The following is a 6,000-nucleotide window of genomic DNA, read 5'->3' on the forward strand; positions in this document are numbered from 1 at the left end:
CTTAAGTAGGTTTAAAATATGAGTGGGACATGATTTTGGGTTCAGTGTTTAAGTGAAGTGAATAACTTGAAATGTGACATCCTTTGCTCGAGTCTAGGTGGGGGTTTGGGATTGAGTAAGGGGTGTTATAAGGACAACCAGTGATCCACTGTAACATACCTAGCCTAGCTCAAAATCAGATTAGATTTGAAGCATTACAGTGTTTGTTGGAGTGATCTGCTCAATCAATCATTCAATAATTACAAGTTAAAATGTAAATTAAAAAAGTTAGAACACAAATAATAAAGCATTTAACAAACTTAACTTATAATCAAATATGTTTTGAATAAAAATCAAAGCACCAAAATTGATTAACAAATCCTGAGTACATGTCAAACTATACTATTTCTAGTGGTTTTACAAAATAAGGATTGAAGAGACTCTTTGACAATGTTGTTTCTCGACCACAAAATCACAGAATTAACAACTCAAGCACTGAGCTTTTTACAATTCAATGGTGATCCAATACATTTTAAACTACAAATACATATAGTTAAAATAAAAACATTTTAATAAGATACAAACATATATATTTATGTAATAATTCGAGTAGTGAAAGTCATGTTCAATAGAAATTTAAGGACATAATACATTCATAAGTCAGTCACAAAATAACATTTAAAATAAAAATGAAATATTATCAAGGCATTCAATAAATAACGATAGTGTTTCAATTTAATGTTTAAATACATTTAATCATTTTGCCCAACATGAGGAGGAAAAATGTTCGGCCACAAGAGTGTCCAACCAAACTCCAAACGATCAATAAAAATTGATACAAGTACCAACAATGACAATATTCTATTGAGCGGTAAACATGACTTAAATTATAACTAGTTATCACACCAAATGCGCAAAGCGCAATAATGACAATACTCTCAAACGCTTAAGGCAGCCTGTACAATGAAAAATAATCAATTATGAGGACCCCTACACTTTACGGCATGCTAACTATATCCGAGAAATTTCCAACTAGTTTACTAAGAATTTTACCATTTATTAATGTAATTTTAGTAATATTTTTTGGGAAATAAGCAATTAATAAAGTAACAATTTAAAAAGTATTATTGAACATAAAAATTAATTTGATAAACTACTACACAAAGTAAATTTCGAATGCAATGAATCATAAAATCACCACCACTAAACTAATACTTTAATTGGAACATTTAATAATTTAAAACGTAGAGATCACAAACCAAATTTCTAAGCATTCGTTGCTTAGAAGCGATCAATCCACAACGACCTTCGCTTTTGATGATTCACTTAACTTTTTCACTACACTATAGAAAAAAATTAATGAAATCATTAAAAATAAATCTAAGTTATCAATTGGATGGAGATTAGTAAAATTTTAATCTTAAGTAAATTTTAATCATTTTAAGTCAAATTAATATAATTTTATATCTAAATTAAACAAGTGATAGTTCACCTAGACTATAATTTAATCAAATAATAATAATTATTCTTATTCTAAACTTTTAACTAAATTATACTTGTTTTAATTGACTCATAAATTTAATCTAACCGTTAATCAACTTGTATCTAAACTTATTTAATAGAAGCTTTATTTTTTGTAACAACCCGTTTTTAGTCAAATCGGAACAATAGTTTCGGGACGACAAATCCGAGGTTGAAAAAATTATTTTAATATTATTTTATGTGTTTACAGTATGATATTATGTTGGTGTGAAAATTTCGTTAAGAAATTTTATTGTTTGATTGGTCAATTTGATAAAAGGACTAAATCGCGTAAAGCATAAAAGTTGAATTCTATTTGTTAAATGCACTAAATGACTATGAATATTAAATATGGAGGCACTTAAGTAATAAATGGACCATTATTAAGGTAAATGGAAATTAATGGACATGAAATGGATGATATAAATGTTTTATCATTAAGGTTAATTTAGTAATTTGTCTAATAAAGTTAATTAATTAAAACAGAAATAATTTTATGTTCATCTTCATCTTCAACAAAATTGAGAACGAAAAATAAATCTTGGAGAGAATTTTAGGGTTTGGCCATTGCATGCTTAAATTGTAAGTCCGTTTTGCTCGATTTTTAATGATTTCTATGTTTTTGTGATCGTTGCAACTAGTTCTAGTTAGCCCAGGGACTATTTTGCAAAATTGTTAAAGATTTTGAAAGTTGCCATTAATGAAAATATGTGTTCTTTGGTGTTTGATGATGAAATATGAAATCTTGTTGCTAGATTTACATATTTTGTAAAGTGATTTTGAGTAAAAGTGCAAAATAGGGATTTATTTGTGAAAATGTGAAAATGTGTGGTTAAATGTGTGAAAATTTGATAAATGTGGGCTACTAGGGGCATTATAGTAATTTGGCTATCATGGGTATTAAAGAAATTTCATGAATTTGTGATTTTGTGTAATAAGGACTAAATTGTAAAAGTGGTGAAATTTTTGGGGTAAAAGTGTAAATGTTCTTAAATATGTGTTTTGGATTAAATTGAATAGAGAGATTATTAAATAAGTTAATTTTGAATATATTTAGATCAAGAAAAGCAGAACTCGGATCTAGATCGGGGTAAAACTAAAGTTATCGACTAATCGACTTATTCCATTGTTTTCACATCCGAGGTAAGTTCGTATTGGATAAATTTCATTATAAGTGTATTTTAAATGCTTTCATATTGAATAAGTTGTGAATACGAGACTTTGAATAAGTTCGATAATGACTCGATGGTAATTCAGCATTTGAAATCCCGGTTGAACCTTAGAATTAGTTTAGGATACTAGTAATATGTCATTAGGGGATACATTGAGTTGGCTTCGGGCCCTGATATTAGCACTTCAGGTGCGAGTTATACCAATTTGGCTTCAGTCCATGAATATTGGCTGATTTGGCTTCGGGCCATGATATCAGTACTACGGATATAAGTTACCTTGATTTGGCTTCGGACCATGGTATAGGTACTTAGTGTGTAAGACTCTTGAGCATCTGACTTCTATTCCGAATGGTTCAACAGGTAAATGAATGATGTGGTTGAGAATGAGATTGGCACGAGATGGCACAGGTATGTGTATAAACCATATTAGCTTTGAATCGAAGAAATGGTGAAGAAAGTATATAGTTTTGTGAATGAGTAATTGAAAGGTTTGTTAGATGATGTGAATTCATGTATCTATAATCAATTGTTGAATTATATGGTTATGATTATATTGAGTTTATTTCATACAAGCTTACTAAGCTTTATAGAATACTTTGTTTATTTTTCTATGTTTTATAGTGAATTCAAAGCTAACTCGGATTCAGGGACCGTCGAAGATTCGTCACACTATCCTACAAACGATTTGGCACCTTTAAGCTTTTGTTTTGAGTATATGGCATGTATAAGGACTTTGGTCATGTTGGTTATGTTTTGTTAATGATTTTGGCAATTTGAAATGGCTTGTAATTGTATATGTCTTGGGTTGTATATAATAGCCATGAGAGTTGGCTTATTTTGAGTTAATTTGTTTGTGTATATGTGTATGTGCATATAGTTTATCAGATGTAAACTGGGGTTGGTTTTGGTGGTGCTTAATAATAGTTGGTATTATGGAAGTTGAATGTTGATATTGGTGATGTTATTTGTTTGTGAATCAAGGTAAAGAATGCATGTTTTAAGTAGCCATATCGATGATTTGAGTTTATGAGATTTTGGGTATAAATGATTGGTCTATTTTGCAACTTATGTGTATTGAGAAATTTGGTATAGAATATGCATGAATTAGGTCTGAATTGGCTAATTTAAATGCCAATTTATGCTATGTGATGGTGCAAATTGATGTGTTGTAGGTACATTCAAATTTGGGTGGCAAATTGGCTTAGTAAATAGCCTATTTTTGTCCACACGGGTAGAGACACGAGCATGTGTCTCAGCTGTAACAGCCCAATTTTGGGCCTAGTCAAAATAGTGGTTTCGAAAACACTAACCCGAGGTCAGAGAAATTATTTTTAATATTATTTTATGTGTGATGGCATGTTTATAAAGGTGCATGAAAAAATTGGTGGTTTAATTTTAGCGTTTGTGAACTTAATTGTGAAAAAGGACTAAATCGCATAAAGTGCAAAAGTCCTATTTTGATAGCTAAGGGTGTGAAATAGCTAGAGAACCTAGTTTGGGGGTCTTTAAAGGGCAATTAGACTCTTTAAAGGGGCATGGCCGGCCACAGGAGACAAAGATGGTCAACAAGTCAAAGTTTGTGGGTTTGGTAACTAGATTGACTAAAATAAAATAAAACAAAAAGAGAATTATATCATATTTTCTCTCATATTCTTCACACCGAAAATATCAGCCATAAGAGGGGTTTTGAAGCTAGAAAAATTTCAGCCACTTAGTCTCTCTACAAGTGATCTTGATGGTTTTTCTTGATGATTTTTGTACTTTTAGAACCCTTGTAGCATTAGCTTTCAAAGAAGGGGACTATTTTGCAAAATGGTTGAAAGTCTAGGGTTTTACCATGAGAGTGTTCATGTTGTTTTCTAAAATTTTATGGAAGAATATGAGTTATGGTTGTGTAAAAAACAACTTTTGTGAAGTAGTTTTCATGGAAAACTTAACTAGTGACCATTTTGCATAAGTTGAAAATTAGATGATAAATGTGAGAAATAATGGAAATTTTGGGTTGCTATAAGAGTAAAAAGGGTTTGGTTAGGCTTAAGATATGAATAGGTTCAGTAAAAATCGATTTTTGGACCTAGGGGTAAAATGGTCATTTTGTAAAAATTTAGGGGCAAAATGGTCATTTTGCCTAATTTTTAAATGGTTGAGTACCTAGATTAATAAAATGATTAAATGTGTGAATTTTCATCATTATAGATTAAGAATTACAAAATCCGAGCCTAGACCGGGGAAAAGCAAAGTAAGTGGACTAAGCCGAACTAGTCGTCTACATTTTGTAATTCGAGGTAAGTTGTGTGTAAATAAAACAACTACATTGTTATTATATGTGTTTGAATTGATGTAGCATAAATTGCTTGTTTATGGAAATGATTATGTGTGATGAAGATTGAGATAGTAGAACTGTCGTTTGAACCTTAAGAAATAAATTGGATATTCAGCCATGACATCTGGGTTATTTGTGTTCTAGTGTAAGACATGTCTGGGACATGCATCGCCTACGAGATGTGTCAGTGTAAGACTATGTCTGGGGCATGGCATCAGCACAAATATGTGACGGCTAGTGTAAGACCATGTCTGGGACATGGCGTCGGCCTCAATTTTGATAGTCAGTCTAAGACCATGTCTAGGACAAGGCATCGACTTGATGGATGAGCCAGTGTAAGACCATGTCTGGGATATGGCATCGGCATTATACCCTATGTAATAGCCCGATTTTGGGCCTAGTCAGAACAGTAATTTCGGGACCACTAAACCAGGGTTGGAGGAATTATTTTTTTATATTATTTTATGTGTTGTGGCATGATAATATGAGAATATGAAAATTTTGGTGAATTAATTTTAGTAATTGCATGCTTAATCGGGAAAAAAGACTAAATTGCATAAAGGGTAAAAGTTATATTTTACTTGATAGACATAATAAATAGCTAGAGAGCCATAATTGGAGGTCCTTAATGGGCAATTAAACCCCCTCCAAGATGCATGGCCTGCCATAGGGACAAGGAAATCAATGGGTCAAATGGTTAGGTAATTTGATAACCTAATTTTGACTAGAATAAAAATAAAATAAATAGAAAATATATCATCTTTTTTCTACCATCTTCTCCACTGAAAATTTAGCCATTGTAGGGGGTTTTGAGCTTCAAAAAAATGTTCAGCCACTCTCTACTCTTGCAAGTGACTTTGATGGCTTTTCTTGAAAATTTTTACATTTTTAGAACCCTTGTAGCATGAACTTTCAAATGAGGGGACTATTTTGCAAAATGGTTGAAAGTCTAGGGTTTTGCCATGATAGTAGACATGTTGTTTTCTCAAATTTTATGGGAGAAAA

This window comes from Gossypium hirsutum, chromosome A10 (assembly GCF_007990345.1).
Source record: "Gossypium hirsutum isolate 1008001.06 chromosome A10, Gossypium_hirsutum_v2.1, whole genome shotgun sequence".
NCBI classification, from domain to species: domain Eukaryota; kingdom Viridiplantae; phylum Streptophyta; class Magnoliopsida; order Malvales; family Malvaceae; genus Gossypium; species Gossypium hirsutum.